Source organism: Procambarus clarkii, chromosome 7 (assembly GCF_040958095.1).
Source record: "Procambarus clarkii isolate CNS0578487 chromosome 7, FALCON_Pclarkii_2.0, whole genome shotgun sequence".
Taxonomy (NCBI): domain Eukaryota; kingdom Metazoa; phylum Arthropoda; class Malacostraca; order Decapoda; family Cambaridae; genus Procambarus; species Procambarus clarkii.
The window spans coordinates 850,438-870,607 of NC_091156.1; positions in this window are offsets into that span (position 1 = coordinate 850,438).

The following is a 20,170-nucleotide window of genomic DNA, read 5'->3' on the forward strand; positions in this document are numbered from 1 at the left end:
TTGGACCCCATACCTATCCTGTGGGTGGTTGTGAGCCCATACCCATCCTGTCGGTGGTAGTGGACGCAATACACATCCAGTGGATGGTATTGGATCCCATACCCTTCCTGTGGGTGGAAGTGATCCCCATACCATTCCTGTGGGTGGATGTGACCCCCATACTCATCCTGCGGGTGTTATTGGACCCCTTACCCACCTAACAGGTGGTAGTGGACCCTATACTAATCCTATAGTTTCCAATAATCCACACCATACCATCCTGTTTGCAGTAGTTTACCCTATATACATTCCAACATAACATCGTTTTCTGTTAGCGTTCCTACAAAACATTCTTTAAAGATTTCTAAAGCACAAACTATGGTATATAATATTGATTGGTGAAGCACTTATTCTATGTAATAATTTATTGTGCTTATTATAATTTACTAAGAACAACTAATATTTCTCAAAACAAAACTACGAGCCTTCAATAGGATGTAGCTGATCTGTAATATTATAAGAGCATGGACAATAGTAGGTGAATTTCACAACCCATGTGGGACCTGAAAACTACAATTTTCGTTATAATTGAACCAATCACGACTATTCAGCTATCTACGTTGATGGACGAGTACTGTGAGACGTAAATTGGTACGTGAGGAAGAGTTTGAGCCTTGGTAAAAAAGTTAACTGGGAATATATCACATATGTACTAAATCACATTCCACATATTGACTTTAAGCACTAGTCATATATGTACTGTCTTGTGTGAGAACGGGTTGTTTTATCGTATATTTAATGAGTTTTTACCAATAAACTGGAAATTCACAAAAACGTGGAAAAACAGCAAATTATTGCCTAATTCGATGATATTTTGTTTATATCACATAAAGGAAAAGGGGGATGATAAACGTCAAAATATTACTAAATTCGATGATTTTTAGTACGAAAGAAAATGCAAGAAAACTTGCTTAAAATGCAATATTTTGCGAAATTCTGAGATTTGAAGGCCAAATCACATATCGTGATACTACATGAAGTAGTATCGAAATATTGGTAAAAATGAATATATTTACGTAATATCAAACTACATGAAAAACGTGAAAAAAGTCACTATTAAACCAAATTTAAGGATTTTAACTTCGAACCATAAAGCGAGGTTTCGTATTATTATTATTGCAGTCTCCGTGGTGTAGTGGTAAGACACTCGCCTGGCGTTCCGCGAGCGCTATGTCATGGGTTCGTATCCTGGCCGGGGAGGATTTACTGGGCGCAAATCCTTAACTGTAGCCTCTGTTTAACGCAACAGTAAAATGTGTACTTGGATGAAAAAACGATTCTTCGCGGCAGGGGATCGTATTCCAGGGACCGTAGGATTAAGGACTTGCCCGAAACGCTATGCGTACTAGTGGCTGTACAAGAATGTAACAACTCTTGTATATATCTCAAAAAAAAAAAAAAAAAAAAAAAAAAAATTAGATCCAAGAAAAGACATATGACAATGTTGTTTCCAATACAAATGATAAAAATCAATGTGTTTTCATTAGAATGAACTAAAATGTTATTGATTTTCCGTTTATATTACCGACGGAAGATGTACACGTAAAACCGCACAATTCCGGCTGAAACGTCGATATATGCAATAAAAACCGAAATTCTCCTCTTTTTAATATCTTACTCAGTATTTCAACGAGAAACAAATAGATGATTGAAAATGAAGTATTTAAGGTTATTATCTAATCAATTTTGTGTTTGTATCATTTTTATCGTATATTTAATGAATTAATACCAATAAATTGGAAATTCACAAAAACGTGGAAAAACAGCAAAATATTGCCTAATTCGATGATATTTTGTTTATATCACATAAAGGAAAAGGAGGATGATAAACGTCAAAATACTGCTAAATTCGGTGATGTTTAGTACGAAACAAAATGGAAGAAAACTTGCTTAAAATGCAATATTATGCGAAATTCTGAGATTTGAAGGCCAAATCACATATCGTGATAATACATGAAATAGTATCAAAATATTGGTATAAATGAATATAGTTACGTAATGTCAAACTACATGAAAAACGTGAAAAAAGTCACTATTAAACCAAATTTAAGGATTTTAACTTCGAACTATAAAGCGAGGTTTCGTATTATTTAGATCCAAGAAAAGACATATGACAATGTTGTTTCCAATACAAATGATAAAAATCAATGTGTTTTCATTAGAATGAACTAAAATGTTCCTGATATTCCGTTTATATTACCGATGGAAGATGTACACGTAAAACCGCTCTATTCCGACTGAAACGTCGATGTATGCAATAAAATTCGAACTTCTCCCCTTTTAAATACCTTACTCAGTATTTCAACGAGAAACAAATAGATGATTGAAAATGAAGTATTTAAGGTAATTATCTAATCAATTATGTGTTTGTATAATTTTTATCGTATATTTAATGAGTTTTTACCAATAAACTGGAAATTCACAAAAACGTGGAAAAACAGCAAATTATTGCCTAATTCGATGATTTTTTGTTTATATCACACAAAGGAAAAAGGAGATGATAAACGTCAAAATATCACTAAATTCGATGATTTTTAGTACGAAAGAAAATGCAAGAAAACTTGCTTAAAATGCAATATTTTGCGAAATTCTGAGATTTGAAGCCCAAATCACATATCGTGATACTACATGAAATAGTATCGAAATATTGGTAAAAATGAATATATTTATGTAATATCAAACTACGTGAAAAACGTGAAAAAAGTCACTACTAAACCAAATTTAAGGATTTTAACTTCGAATCATAGAACGAGGTTTCGTATTATTTAGATAAAAGAAAAGACATATGACAATGTTGTTTCCAATACAAATGATAAAAATCAATGTGTTTTCATTAGAATGAACTAAAATGTTCTTGATTTTCCGTTTATATTACCGACGGAAGATGTACACGTAAAACCGCACAATTCCGGCTGAAACGTCGATATATGCAATAAAAACCGAAATTCTCCTCTTTTTAATATCTTACTCAGTATTTCAACGAGAAACAAATAGATGATTGAAAATGAAGTATTTAAGGTTATTATCTAATCAATTTTGTGTTTGTATCATTTTTATCGTATATTTAATGAATAATAATGAATAGTTTTTACCAATAAACTGGAAATTCACAAAAACGTGGAAAAACAGCAAAATATTGCCTAATTCGATGATATTTTGTTTATATCACATAAAAGAAAAGGGGGATGATAAACGTCAAAATACTGCTAAATTCGGTGATGTTTAGTACGAAACAAAATGGAAGAAAACTTGCTTAAAATGCAATATTATGCGAAATTCTGAGATTTGAAGGCCAAATCACATATCGTGATAATACATGAAATAGTATCAAAATATTGGTATAAATGAATATAGTTACGTAATATCAAACTACATGAAAAACGTGAAAAAAGTCACTATCAAACCAAATTTAAGGATTTTAACTTCGAATCATAAAGCGAGGTTTCGTATTATTTAGATTAAAGAAAAGACATATGACAATGTTGTTTCCAATACAAATGATAAAAATCAATTTGTTTTCATTAGAAATAACTAAAATGTTCCTGATATTTCGTTTATATTACCGATGGAAGATGTACACGTAAAACCGCTCTATTCCGGCTGAAACGTCGATATATGCAATAAAAACCGAACTTCTCCCCTTTTCAATACCTTACTCAGTATTTCAACGAGAAACAAATAGATGATTGAAAATGAAGTATTTAAGGTTATTATCTAATCAATTATGTGTTTGTATCATTTGTATCGTATATTTAATGAGTTTTTACCAATAAACTGGAAATTCACAAAAACGTGGAAAAACAGCAAATTATTGCCTAATTCGATGATATTTTGTTTATATCACATAAAGGAAAAGGGGGATGATAAACGTCAAAATATTACTAAATTCGATGATTTTTAGTACGAAAGAAAATGCAAGAAAACTTGCTTAAAATGCAATATTTTGCGAAATTCTGAGATTTGAAGGCCAAATCACATATCGTGATACTACATGAAGTAGTATCGAAATATTGGTAAAAATGAATATATTTACGTAATATCAAACTACATGAAAAACGTTAAAAAAGTCACTATTAAACCAAATTTAAGGATTTTAACTTCGAACCATAAAGCGAGGTTTCGTATTATTATTATTGCAGTCTCCGTGGTGTAGTGGTAAGACACTCGCCTGGCGTTCCGCGAGCGCTATGTCATGGGTTCGTATCCTGGCCGGGGAGGATTTACTGGGCGCAAATCCTTAACTGTAGCCTCTGTTTAACGCAACAGTAAAATGTGTACTTGGATGAAAAAACGATTCTTCGCATCAGGGGATCGTATTCCAGGGACCGTAGGATTAAGGACTTGCCCGAAACGCTATGCGTACTAGTGGCTGTACAAGAATGTAACAACTCTTGTATATATCTCAAAAAAAAAAAAAAAAAAAAAAAAATTAGATCCAAGAAAAGACATATGACAATGTTGTTTCCAATACAAATGATAAAAATCAATGTGTTTTCATTAGAATGAACTAAAATGTTATTGATTTTCCGTTTATATTACCGACGGAAGATGTACACGTAAAACCGCACAATTCCGGCTGAAACGTCGATATATGCAATAAAAACCGAAATTCTCCTCTTTTTAATATCTTACTCAGTATTTCAACGAGAAACAAATAGATGATTGAAAATGAAGTATTTAAGGTTATTATCTAATCAATTTTGTGTTTGTATCATTTTTATCGTATATTTAATGAATTAATACCAATAAACTGGAAATTCACAAAAACGTGGAAAAACAGCAAAATATTGCCTAATTCGATGATATTTTGTTTATATCACATAAAGGAAAAGGGGGATGATAAACGTCAAAATACTGCTAAATTCGGTGATGTTTAGTACGAAACAAAATGGAAGAAAACTTGCTTAAAATGCAATATTATGCGAAATTCTGAGATTTGAAGGCCAAATCACATATCGTGATAATACATGAAATAGTATCAAAATATTGGTATAAATGAATATAGTTACGTAATGTCAAACTACATGAAAAACGTGAAAAAAGTCACTATTAAACCAAATTTAAGGATTTTAACTTCGAACCATAAAGCGAGGTTTCGTATTATTTAGATCCAAGAAAAGACATATGACAATGTTGTTTCCAATACAAATGATAAAAATCAATGTGTTTTCATTAGAATGAACTAAAATGTTCCTGATATTCCGTTTATATTACCGATGGAAGATGTACACGTAAAACCGCTCTATTCCGACTGAAACGTCGATGTATGCAATAAAATTCGAACTTCTCCCCTTTTAAATACCTTACTCAGTATTTCAACGAGAAACAAATAGATGATTGAAAATGAAGTATTTAAGGTAATTATCTAATCAATTATGTGTTTGTATCATTTTTATCGTATATTTAATGAGTTTTTACCAATAAACTGGAAATTCACAAAAACGTGGAAAAACAGCAAATTATTGCCTAATTCGATGATTTTTTGTTTATATCACACAAAGGAAAAAGGAGATGATAAACGTCAAAATATCACTAAATTCGATGATTTTTAGTACGAAAGAAAATGCAAGAAAACTTGCTTAAAATGCAATATTTTGCGAAATTCTGAGATTTGAAGCCCAAATCACATATCGTGATACTACATGAAATAGTATCGAAATATTGGTAAAAATGAATATATTTATGTAATATCAAACTACGTGAAAAACGTGAAAAAAGTCACTACTAAACCAAATTTAAGGATTTTAACTTCGAATCATAGAACGAGGTTTCGTATTATTTAGATAAAAGAAAAGACATATGACAATGTTGTTTCCAATACAAATGATAAAAATCAATGTGTTTTCATTAGAATGAACTAAAATGTTCTTGATTTTCCGTTTATATTACCGACGGAAGATGTACACGTAAAACCGCACAATTCCGGCTGAAACGTCGATATATGCAATAAAAACCGAAATTCTCCTCTTTTTAATATCTTACTCAGTATTTCAACGAGAAACAAATAGATGATTGAAAATGAAGTATTTAAGGTTATTATCTAATCAATTTTGTGTTTGTATCATTTTTATCGTATATTTATTGAATTAATACCAATAAACTGGAAATTCACAAAAACGTGGAAAAACAGCAAAATATTGCCTAATTCGATGATATTTTGTTTATATCACATAAAGGAAAAGGGGGATGATAAACGTCAAAATACTGCTAAATTCGGTGATGTTTAGTACGAAACAAAATGGAAGAAAACTTGCTTAAAATGCAATATTATGCGAAATTCTGAGATTTGAAGGCCAAATCACATATCGTGATAATACATGAAATAGTATCAAAATATTGGTATAAATGAATATAGTTACGTAATATCAAACTACATGAAAAAGTGAAAAAAGTCACTATCAAACCAAATTTAAGGATTTTAACTTCGAATCATAAAGCGAGGTTTCGTATTATTTAGATTAAAGAAAATACATGACAATGTTGTTTCCAATACAAATGATAAAAATCAATTTGTTTTCATTAGAAATAACTAAAATGTTCCTGATATTTCGTTTTTATTACCGATGGAAGATGTACACGTAAAACCGCTCTATTCCGGCTGAAACGTCGATATATGCAATAAAAACCGAACTTCTCCCCTTTTCAATACCTTACTCAGTATTTCAACGAGAAACAAATAGATGATTAAAAATGAAGTATTTAAGGTTATTATCTAATCAATTATGTGTTTGTATCATTTTTATCGTATATTTATTGAGTTTCTACCAATAAACTGGAAATTCACAAAAACGTGGAAAAACAGCAAATTATTGCCTAATTCGATGATATTTTGTTTATATCACATAAACGAAAAGGGGGATGATAAACGTCAAAATATTACTAAATTCGATGATTTTTAGTACGAAAGAAAATGCAAGAAAACTTGCTTAAAATGCAATATTTTGCGAAATTCTGAGATTTGAAGCCCAAATCACATATCGTGATACTACATGAAATAGTATCGAAATATTGGTAAAAATGAATATATTTATGTAATATCAAACTACGTGAAAAACGTGAAAAAAGTCACTACTAAACCAAATTTAAGGATTTTAACTTCGAATCATAGAACGAGGTTTCGTATTATTTAGATAAAAGAAAAGACATATGACAATGTTGTTTCCAATACAAATGATAAAAATCAATGTGTTTTCATTAGAATGAACTAAAATGTTCTTGATTTTCCGTTTATATTACCGACGGAAGATGTACACGTAAAACCGCACAATTCCGGCTGAAACGTCGATATATGCAATAAAAACCGAACTTCTCCTCTTTTCAATATCTTACTCAGTATTTCAACGAGAAACAAATAGATGATTGAAAATGAAGTATTTAAGGTTATTATCTAATCAATTTTGTGTTTGTATCATTTTTATCGTATATTTAATGAATTAATACCAATAAACTGGAAATTCACAAAAACGTGGAAAAACCGCAAAATATTGCCTAATTCGATTATATTTTGTTTATATCACATAAAGGAAAAGGGGGATGATAAACGTCAAAATACTGCTAAATTCGGTGATGTTTAGTACGAAACAAAATGGAAGAAAACTTGCTTAAAATGCAATATTATGCGAAATTCTGAGATTTGAAGGCCAAATCACATATCGTGATAATACATGAAATAGTATCAAAATATTGGTATAAATGAATATAGTTACGTAATATCAAACTACATGAAAAACGTGAAAAAAGTCACTATCAAACCAAATTTAAGGATTTTAACTTCGAATCATAAAGCGAGGTTTCGTATTATTTAGATTAAAGAAAAGACATATGACAATGTTGTTTCGAATACAAATGATAAAAATCAATTTGTTTTCATTAGAAATAACTAAAATGTTCCTGATATTTCGCTTATATTACCGATGGAAGATGTACACGTAAAACCGCTCTATTCCGACTGAAACGTCGATATATGCAATAAAAACCGAACTTCTCCCATTTTCAATACCTTACTCAGTATTTCAACGAGAAACAAATAGATGATTGAAAATGAAGTATTTAAGGTTATTATCTAATCAATTATGTGTTTGTATTATTTTTATCGTATATTTAATGAGTTTTTACCAATAAACTGGAAATTCACAAAAACGTGGAAAAACAGCAAATTATTGCCTAATTCGATGATATTTTGTTTATATCACATAAAGGAAAAGGGGGATGATAAACGTCAAAATATTACTAAATTCGATGATTTTTAGTACGAAAGAAAATGCAAGAAAACTTGCTTAAAATGCAATATTTTGCGAAATTCTGAGATTTGAAGGCCAAATCACATATCGTGATACTACATGAAGTAGTATCGAAATATTGGTAAAAATGAATATATTTACGTAATATCAAACTACATGAAAAACGTGAAAAAAGTCACTATTAAACCAAATTTAAGGATTTTAACTTCGAACCATAAAGCGAGGTTTCGTATTATTTAGATCCAAGAAAAGACATATGACAATGTTGTTTCCAATACAAATGATAAAAATGAATGTGTTTTCATTAGAATGAACTAAAATGTTCTTGATTTTCCGTTTATATTACCGACGGAAGATGTACACGTAAAACCGCACAATTCCGGCTGAAACGTCGATATATGCAATAAAAACCGAACTTCTCCTCTTTTTAATATCATACTCAGTATTTCAACGAGAAACAAATAGATGATTGAAAATGAAGTATTTAAGGTTATTATCTAATCAATTTTGTGTTTGTATCATTTTTATCGTATATTTAATGAATTAATACCAATAAACTGGAAATTCACAAAAACGTGGAAAAACAGCAAAATATTGCCTAATTCGATGATATTTTGTTTATATCACATAAAGGAAAAGGGGGATGATAAACGTCAAAATACTGCTAAATTCGGTGATGTTTAGTACGAAACAAAATGGAAGAAAACTTGCTTAAAATGCAATATTATGCGAAATTCTGAGATTTGAAGGCCAAATCACATATCGTGATAATACATGAAATAGTATCAAAATATTGGTATAAATGAATATAGTTACGTAATATCAAACTACATGAAAAACGTGAAAAAAGTCACTATCAAACCAAATTTAAGGATTTTAACTTCGAATCATAAAGCGAGGTTTCGTATTATTTAGATTAAAGAAAAGACATATGACAATGTTGTTTCCAATACAAATGATAAAAATCAATGTGTTTTCATTAGAATGAACTAAAATGTTCTTGATTTTCCGTTTATATTACCGACGGAAGATGTACACGTAAAACCGCACAATTCCGGCTGAAACGTCGATATATGCAATAAAAACCGAACTTCTCCTCTTTTCAATATCTTACTCAGTATTTCAACGAGAAACAAATAGATGATTGAAAATGAAGTATTTAAGGTTATTATCTAATCAATTTTGTGTTTGTATCATTTTTATCGTATATTTAATGAATTAATACCAATAAACTGGAAATTCACAAAAACGTGGAAAAACCGCAAAATATTGCCTAATTCGATTATATTTTGTTTATATCACATAAAGGAAAAGGGGGATGATAAACGTCAAAATACTGCTAAATTCGGTGATGTTTAGTACGAAACAAAATGGAAGAAAACTTGCTTAAAATGCAATATTATGCGAAATTCTGAGATTTGAAGGCCAAATCACATATCGTGATAATACATGAAATAGTATCAAAATATTGGTATAAATGAATATAGTTACGTAATATCAAACTACATGAAAAACGTGAAAAAAGTCACTATCAAACCAAATTTAAGGATTTTAACTTCGAATCATAAAGCGAGGTTTCGTATTATTTAGATTAAAGAAAAGACATATGACAATGTTGTTTCGAATACAAATGATAAAAATCAATTTGTTTTCATTAGAAATAACTAAAATGTTCCTGATATTTCGCTTATATTACCGATGGAAGATGTACACGTAAAACCGCTCTATTCCGACTGAAACGTCGATATATGCAATAAAAACCGAACTTCTCCCATTTTCAATACCTTACTCAGTATTTCAACGAGAAACAAATAGATGATTGAAAATGAAGTATTTAAGGTTATTATCTAATCAATTATGTGTTTGTATTATTTTTATCGTATATTTAATGAGTTTTTACCAATAAACTGGAAATTCACAAAAACGTGGAAAAACAGCAAATTATTGCCTAATTCGATGATATTTTGTTTATATCACATAAAGGAAAAGGGGGATGATAAACGTCAAAATATTACTAAATTCGATGATTTTTAGTACGAAAGAAAATGCAAGAAAACTTGCTTAAAATGCAATATTTTGCGAAATTCTGAGATTTGAAGGCCAAATCACATATCGTGATACTACATGAAGTAGTATCGAAATATTGGTAAAAATGAATATATTTACGTAATATCAAACTACATGAAAAACGTGAAAAAAGTCACTATTAAACCAAATTTAAGGATTTTAACTTCGAACCATAAAGCGAGGTTTCGTATTATTTAGATCCAAGAAAAGACATATGACAATGTTGTTTCCAATACAAATGATAAAAATGAATGTGTTTTCATTAGAATGAACTAAAATGTTCTTGATTTTCCGTTTATATTACCGACGGAAGATGTACACGTAAAACCGCACAATTCCGGCTGAAACGTCGATATATGCAATAAAACCGAACTTCTCCTCTTTTTAATATCATACTCAGTATTTCAACGAGAAACAAATAGATGATTGAAAATGAAGTATTTAAGGTTATTATCTAATCAATTTTGTGTTTGTATCATTTTTATCGTATATTTAATGAATTAATACCAATAAACTGGAAATTCACAAAAACGTGGAAAAACAGCAAAATATTGCCTAATTCGATGATATTTTGTTTATATCACATAAAGGAAAAGGGGGATGATAAACGTCAAAATACTGCTAAATTCGGTGATGTTTAGTACGAAACAAAATGGAAGAAAACTTGCTTAAAATGCAATATTATGCGAAATTCTGAGATTTGAAGGCCAAATCACATATCGTGATAATACATGAAATAGTATCAAAATATTGGTATAAATGAATATAGTTACGTAATATCAAACTACATGAAAAACGTGAAAAAAGTCACTATCAAACCAAATTTAAGGATTTTAACTTCGAATCATAAAGCGAGGTTTCGTATTATTTAGATTAAAGAAAAGACATATGACAATGTTGTTTCCAATACAAATGAAAAAATCAATTTGTTTTCATTAGAAATAACTAAAATGTTCCTGATATTTCGTTTATATTACCGATGGAAGATGTACACGTAAAACCGCTCTATTCCGGCTGAAACGTCGATATATGCAATAAAAACCGAACTTCTCCCCTTTTCAATACCTTACTCAGTATTTCAACGAGAAACAAATAGATGATTGAAAATGAAGTATTTAAGGTTATTATCTAATCAATTATGTGTTTGTATCATTTTTATCGTATATTTAATGAGTTTTTACCAATAAACTGGAAATTCACAAAAACGTGGAAAAACAGCAAATTATTGCCTAATTCGATGATATTTTGTTTATATCACATAAAGGAAAAGGGGGATGATAAACGTCAAAATATTACTAAATTCGATGATTTTTAGTACGAAAGAAAATGCAAGAAAACTTGCTTAAAATGCAATATTTTGCGAAATTCTGAGATTTGAAGGCCAAATCACATATCGTGATACTACATGAAGTAGTATCGAAATATTGGTAAAAATGAATATATTTACGTAATATCAAACTACATGAAAAACGTGAAAAAAGTCACTATTAAACCAAATTTAAGGATTTTAACTTCGAATTATAAAGCGAGGTTTCGTATTATTTAGATCCAAGAAAAGACATATGACAATGTTGTTTCCAATACAAATGATAAAAATCAATGTGTTTTCATTCAAATGAACTAAAATGTTCCTGATTTTCCGTTTATATTACCGATGGAAGGTGTACACGTAAAACCGCACAATTCCGGCTGAAACGTCGATATATGCAATAGAAACCGAACTTCTCCTCTTTTCAATATCATACTCAGTATTTCAACGAGAAACAAATAGATGATTGAAAATGAAGTATTTAAGGTTATTATCTAATCAATTTTGTGTTTGTATCATTTTTATCGTATATTTAATGAATTAATACCAATAAACTGGAAATTCACAAAAACGTGGAAAAACAGCAAAATATTGCCTAATTCGATGATATTTTGTTTATATCACATAAAGGAAAAGGGGGATGATAAACGTCAAAATACTGCTAAATTCGGTGATGTTTAGTACGAAACAAAATGGAAGAAAACTTGCTTAAAATGCAATATTATGCGAAATTCTGAGATTTGAAGGCCAAATCACATATCGTGATAATACATGAAATAGTATCAAAATATTGGTATAAATGAATATAGTTACGTAATATCAAACTACATGAAAAACGTGAAAAAAGTCACTATCAAACCAAATTTAAGGATTTTAACTTCGAATCATAAAGCGAGGTTTCGTATTATTTAGATTAAAGAAAAGACATATGACAATGTTGTTTCCAATACAAATGATAAAAATCAATTTGTTTTCATTAGAAATAACTAAAATGTTCCTGATATTTCGTTTATATTACCGATGGAAGATGTACACGTAAAACCGCACAATTCCGGCTGAAACGTCGATATATGCAATAAAAACCGAACTTCTCCTCTTTTCAATATCTTACTCAGTATTTCAACGAGAAACAAATAGATGATTGAAAATGAAGTATTTAAGGTTATTATCTAATCAATTTTGTGTTTGTATCATTTTTATCGTATATTTAATAAATTAATACCAATAAACTAGAAATTCACAAAAACGTGGAAAAACAGCAAAATATTGCCTAATTCGATGATATTTTGTTTATATCACATAAAGGAAAAGGGGGATGATAAACGTCAAAATACTGCTAAATTCGGTGATGTTTAGTACGAAACAAAATGGAAGAAAACTTGCTTAAAATGCAATATTATGCGAAATTCTGAGATTTGAAGGCCAAATCACATATCGTGATACTACATGAAATAGTATCAAAATATTGGTATAAATGAATATAGTTACGTAATATCAAACTACATGAAAAACGTGAAAAAAGTCACAATCAAACCAAATTTAAGGATTTTAACTTCGAATCATAAAGCGAGGTTTCGTATTATTTAGATTAAAGAAAAGACATATGACAATGTTGTTTCGAATACAAATGATAAAAATCAATGTGTTTTCATTAGAAATAACTAAAATGTTCCTGATATTTCGCTTATATTACCGATGGAAGATGTACACGTAAAACCGCACAATTCCGGCTGAAACGTCGATATATGCAATAAAAACCGAACTTCTCCCCTTTTCAATATCTTACTCAGTATTTCAACGAGAAACAAATAGATGATTGAAAATGAAGTATTTAAGGTTATTATCTAATCAATTATGTGTTTGTATCATTTTTATCGTATATTTAATGAGTTTTTACCAATAAACTGGAAATTCACAAAAACGTGGAAAAACAGCAAATTATTGCCTAATTCGATGATTTTTTGTTTATATCACACAAAGGAAAAAGGAGATGATAAACGTCAAAATATTACTAAATTCGATGATTTTTAGTACGAAAGAAAATGCAAGAAAACTTGCTTAAAATGCAATATTTTGCGAAATTCTGAGATTTGAAGGCCAAATCACATATCGTGATACTACATGAAATACTATCGAAATATTGGTAAAAATGAATATATTTATGTAATATCAAACTACATGAAAAACGTGAAAAAAGTCACTATCAAACCAAATTTAAGGATTTTAACTTCGAATCATAAAGCGAGGTTTCGTATTATTTAGATTAAAGAAAAGACATATGACAATGTTGTTTCGAATACAAATGATAAAAATCAATTTGTTTTCATTAGAAATAACTAAAATGTTCCTGATATTTCGCTTATATTACCGATGGAAGATGTACACGTAAAACCGCTCTATTCCGACTGAAACGTCGATATATGCAATAAAAACCGAACTTCTCCCCTTTTCAATACCTTACTCAGTATTTCAACGAGAAACAAATAGATGATTGAAAATGAAGTATATAAGGTTATTATCTAATCAATTATGTGTTTGTATCATTTTTATGGTATATTTAATGAGTTTTTACCAATAAACTGGAAATTCACAAAAACGTGGAAAAACAGCAAATTATTGCCTAATTCGATGATTTTTTGTTTATATCACACAAAGGAAAAAGGAGATGATAAACGTCAAAATATTACTAAATTCGATGATTTTTAGTACGAAAGAAAATGCAAGAAAACTTGCTTAAAATGCAATATTTTGCGAAATTCTGAGATTTGAAGGCCAAATCACATATCGTGATACTACATGAAATACTATCGAAATATTGGTAAAAATGAATATATTTATGTAATATCAAACTACATGAAAAACGTGAAAAAAGTCACTACTAAACCAAATTTAAGGATTTTAACTTCGAATCATAGAGCGAGGTTTCGTATTATTTAGATAAAAGAAAAGACATATGACAATGTTGTTTCCAATACAAATGATAAAAATCAATGTGTTTTCATTAGAATGAACTAAAATGTTCTTGATTTTCCGTTTATATTACCGACTGAAGATGTACACGTAAAACCGCACAATTCCGGCTGAAACGTCGATATATGTAATAAAAACCGAACTTCTCCTCTTTTTAATATCATATTCAGTATTTCAACGAGAAACAAATAGATGATTAAATGAAGTATTTAAGGTTATTATCTAATCAATTTTGTGTTTGTATCATTTTTATCGTATATTTAATGAATTAATACCAATAAATTGGAAATTCACAAAAACGTGGAAAAACAGCAAAATATTGCCTAATTCGATGATATTTTGTTTATATCACATAAAGGAAAAGGGGGATGATAAACGTCAAAATACTGCTAAATTCGGTGATGTTTAGTACGAAACAAAATGGAAGAAAACTTGCTTAAAATGCAATATTATGCGAAATTCTGAGATTTAAAGGCCAAATCACATATCGTGATAATACATGAAATAGTATCAAAATATTGGTATAAATGAATATAGTTACGTAATATCAAACTACATGAAAAACGTGAAAAAAGTCACTATCAAACCAAATTTAAGGATTTTAACTTCGAATCATAAAGCGAGGTTTCGTATTATTTAGATTAAAGAAAAGACATATGACAATGTTGTTTCCAATACAAATGATAAAAATCAATTTGTTTTCATTAGAAATAACTAAAATGTTCCTGATATTTCGTTTATATTACCGATGGAAGATGTGCACGTAAAACCGCTCTATTCCGGCTGAAACGTCGATATATGCAATAAAAACCGAACTTCTCCCCTTTTCAATACCGTACTCAGTATTTCAACGAGAAACAAATAGATGATTGAAAATGAAGTATTTAAGGTTATTATCTAATCAATTATGTGTTTGTATCATTTTTATCGTATATTTAATGAGTTTTTACCAATAAACTGGAAATTCACAAAAACGTGGAAAAACAGCAAATTATTGCCTAATTCGATGATATTTTGTTTATATCACATAAAGGAAAAGGGGGATGATAAACGTCAAAATATTACTAAATTCGATGATTTTTAGTACGAAAGAAAATGCAAGAAAACTTGCTTAAAATGCAATATTTTGCAAAATTCTGAGATTTGAAGGCCAAATCACATATCGTGATACTACATGAAGTAGTATCGAAATATTGGTAAAAATGAATATATTTACGTAATATCAAACTACATGAAAAACGTGAAAAAAGTCACTATTAAACCAAATTTAAGGATTTTAACTTCGAACCATAAAGCGAGGTTTCGTATTATTTAGATCCAAGAAAAGACATATGACAATGTTGTTTCCAATACAAATGATAAAAATCAATGTGTTTTCATTAGAATGAACTAAAATGTTCTTGATTTTCCGTTTATATTACCGACGGAAGATGTACACGTAAAACCGCACAATTCCGGCTGAAACGTCGATATATGCAATAAAAACCGAACTTCTCCTCTTTTCAATATCTTACTCAGTATTTCAACGAGAAACAAATAGATGATTGAAAATGAAGTATTTAAGGTTATTATCTAATCAATTTTGTGTTTGTATCATTTTTATCGTATATTTAATGAATTAATACCAATAAACTGGAAATTCACAAAAACGTGGAAAAACAGCAAAATATTGCCTAATTCGATGATATTTTGTTTATATCACATAAAGGAAAAGGGGGATGATAAACGTCAAAATACTGCTAAATTCGGTGATGTTTAGTACGAAACAAAATGGAAGAAAACTTGCTTAAAATGCAATATTATGCGAAATTCTGAGATTTGAAGGCCAAATCACATATCGTGATACTACATGAAATAGTATCAAAATATTGGTAAAAATGAATATATTTATGTAATATCAAACTACGTGAAAAACGTGAAAAAAGTCACTACTAAACCAAATTTAAGGATTTTAACTTCGAATCATAGAGCGAGGTTTCGTATTATTTAGATAAAAGAAAAGACATATGACAATGTTGTTTCCAATACAAATGATAAAAATCAATGTGTTTTCATTAGAATGAACTAAAATGTTCTTGATTTTCCGTTTATATTACCGACGGAAGATGTACACGTAAAACCGCACAATTCCGGCTGAAACGTCGATATATGCAATAAAAACCGAACTTCTCCTCTTTTTAATATCATACTCAGTATTTCAACGAGAAACAAATAGACGATTGAAAATGAAGTATTTAAGGTTATTATCTAATCAATTTTGTGTTTGTATCATTTTTATCGTATATTTAATGAATTAATACCAATAAACTGGAAATTCACAAAAACGTGGAAAAACAGCAAAATATTGCCTAATTCGATGATATTTTGTTTATATCACTGGAAAAGGGGGATGATAAACGTCAAAATACTGCTAAATTCGGTGATGTTTAGTACGAAACAAAATGGAAGAAAACTTGCTTAAAATGCAATATTATGCGAAATTCTGAGATTTGAAGGCCAAATCACATATCGTGATAATACATGAAATAGTATCAAAATATTGGTATAAATGAATATAGTTACGTAATATCAAACTACATGAAAAACGTGAAAAAAGTCACTATCAAACCAAATTTAAGGATTTTAACTTCGAATCATAAAGCGAGGTTTCGTATTACTTAGATTAAAGAAAAGACATATGACAATGTTGTTTCGAATACAAATGATAAAAATCAATGTGTTTTCATTAGAAATAACTAAAATGTTCCTGATATTTCGCTTATATTACCGATGGAAGATGTACACGTAAAACCGCTCTATTCCGACTGAAACGTCGATATATGCAATAAAAACCGAACTTCTCCCCTTTTCAATACCTTACTCAGTATTTCAACGAGAAACAAATAGATGATTGAAAATGAAGTATTTAAGGTTATTATCTAATCAATTATGTGTTTGTATCATTTTTATCGTATATTTATTGAGTTTTTACCAATAAACTGGAAATTCACAAAAACGTGGAAAAACAGCAAATTATTGCCTAATTCGATGATTTTTTGTTTATATCACACAAAGGAAAAAGGAGATGATAAACGTCAAAATATTACTAAATTCGATGATTTTTAGTACGAAAGAAAATGCAAGAAAACTTGCTTAAAATGCAATATTTTGCGAAATTCTGAGATTTGAAGGCCAAATCACATATCGTGATACTACATGAAATACTATCGAAATATTGGTAAAAATGAATATATTTATGTAATATCAAACTACATGAAAAACGTGAAAAAAGTCACTACTAAACCAAATTTAAGGATTTTAACTTCGAATCATAGAGCGAGGTTTCGTATTATTTAGATAAAAGAAAAGACATATGACAATGTTGTTTCCAATACAAATGATAAAAATCAATGTGTTTTCATTAGAATGAACTAAAATGTTCTTGATTTTCCGTTTATATTACCGACTGAAGATGTACACGTAAAACCGCACAATTCCGGCTGAAACGTCGATATATGCAATAAAAACCGAACTTCTCCTCTTTTTAATATCATATTCAGTATTTCAACGAGAAACAAATAGATGATTAAATGAAGTATTTAAGGTTATTATCTAATCAATTTTGTGTTTGTATCATTTTTATCGTATATTTAATGAATTAATACCAATAAATTGGAAATTCACAAAAACGTGGAAAAACAGCAAAATATTGCCTAATTCGATGATATTTTGTTTATATCACATAAAGGAAAAGGGGGATGATAAACGTCAAAATACTGCTAAATTCGGTGATGTTTAGTACGAAACAAAATGGAAGAAAACTTGCTTAAAATGCAATATTATGCGAAATTCTGAGATTTGAAGGCCAAATCACATATCGTGATAATACATGAAATAGTATCAAAATATTGGTATAAATGAATATAGTTACGTAATATCAAACTACATGAAAAACGTGAAAAAAGTCACTATCAAACCAAATTTAAGGATTTTAACTTCGAATCATAAAGCGAGGTTTCGTATTATTTAGATTAAAGAAAAGACATATGACAATGTTGTTTCCAATACAAATGATAAAAATCAATTTGTTTTCATTAGAAATAACTAAAATGTTCCTGATATTTCGTTTATATTACCGATGGAAGATGTATACGTAAAACCGCTCTATTCCGGCTGAAACGTCGATATATGCAATAAAAACCGAACTTCTCCCCTTTTCAATACCGTACTCAGTATTTCAACGAGAAACAAATAGATGATTGAAAATGAAGTATTTAAGGTTATTATCTAATCAATTATGTGTTTGTATCATTTTTATCGTATATTTAATGAGTTTTTACCAATAAACTGGAAATTCACAAAAACGTGGAAAAACAGCAAATTATTGCCTAATTCGATGATATTTTGTTTATATCACATAAAGGAAAAGGGGGATGATAAACGTCAAAATATTACTAAATTCGATGATTTTAGTACGAAAGAAAATGCAAGAAAACTTGCTTAAAATGCAATATTTTGCAAAATTCTGAGATTTGAAGGCCAAATCACATATCGTGATACTACATGAAGTAGTATCGAAATATTGGTAAAAATGAATATATTTACGTAATATCAAACTACATGAAAAACGTGAAAAAAGTCACTATTAAACCAAATTTAAGGATTTTAACTTCGAACCATAAAGCGAGGTTTCGTATTATTTAGATCCAAGAAAAGACATATGACAATGTTGTTTCCAATACAAATGATAAAAATCAATGTGTTTTCATTAGAATGAACTAAAATGTTCTTGATTTTCCGTTTATATTACCGACGGAAGATGTACACGTAAAACCGCACAATTCCGGCTGAAACGTCGATATATGCAATAAAAACCGAACTTCTCCTCTTTTCAATATCTTACTCAGTATTTCAACGAGAAACAAATAGATGATTGAAAATGAAGTATTTAAGGTTATTATCTAATCAATTTTGTGTTTGTATCATTTTTATCGTATATTTAATGAATTAATACCAATAAACTGGAAATTCACAAAAACGTGGAAAAACAGCAAAATATTGCCTAATTCGATGATATTTTGTTTATATCACATAAAGGAAAAGGGGGATGATAAACGTCAAAATACTGCTAAATTCGGTGATGTTTAGTACGAAACAAAATGGAAGAAAACTTGCTTAAAATGCAATATTATGCGAAATTCTGAGATTTGAAGGCCAAATCACATATCGTGATACTACATGAAATAGTATCAAAATATTGGTAAAAATGAATATATTTATGTAATATCAAACTACGTGAAAAACGTGAAAAAAGTCACTACTAAACCAAATTTAAGGATTTTAACTTCGAATCATAGAGCGAGGTTTCGTATTATTTAGATAAAAGAAAAGACATATGACAATGTTGTTTCCAATACAAATGATAAAAATCAATGTGTTTTCATTAGAATGAACTAAAATGTTCTTGATTTTCCGTTTATATTACCGACGGAAGATGTACACGTAAAACCGCACAATTCCGGCTGAAACGTCGATATATGCAATAAAAACCGAACTTCTCCTCTTT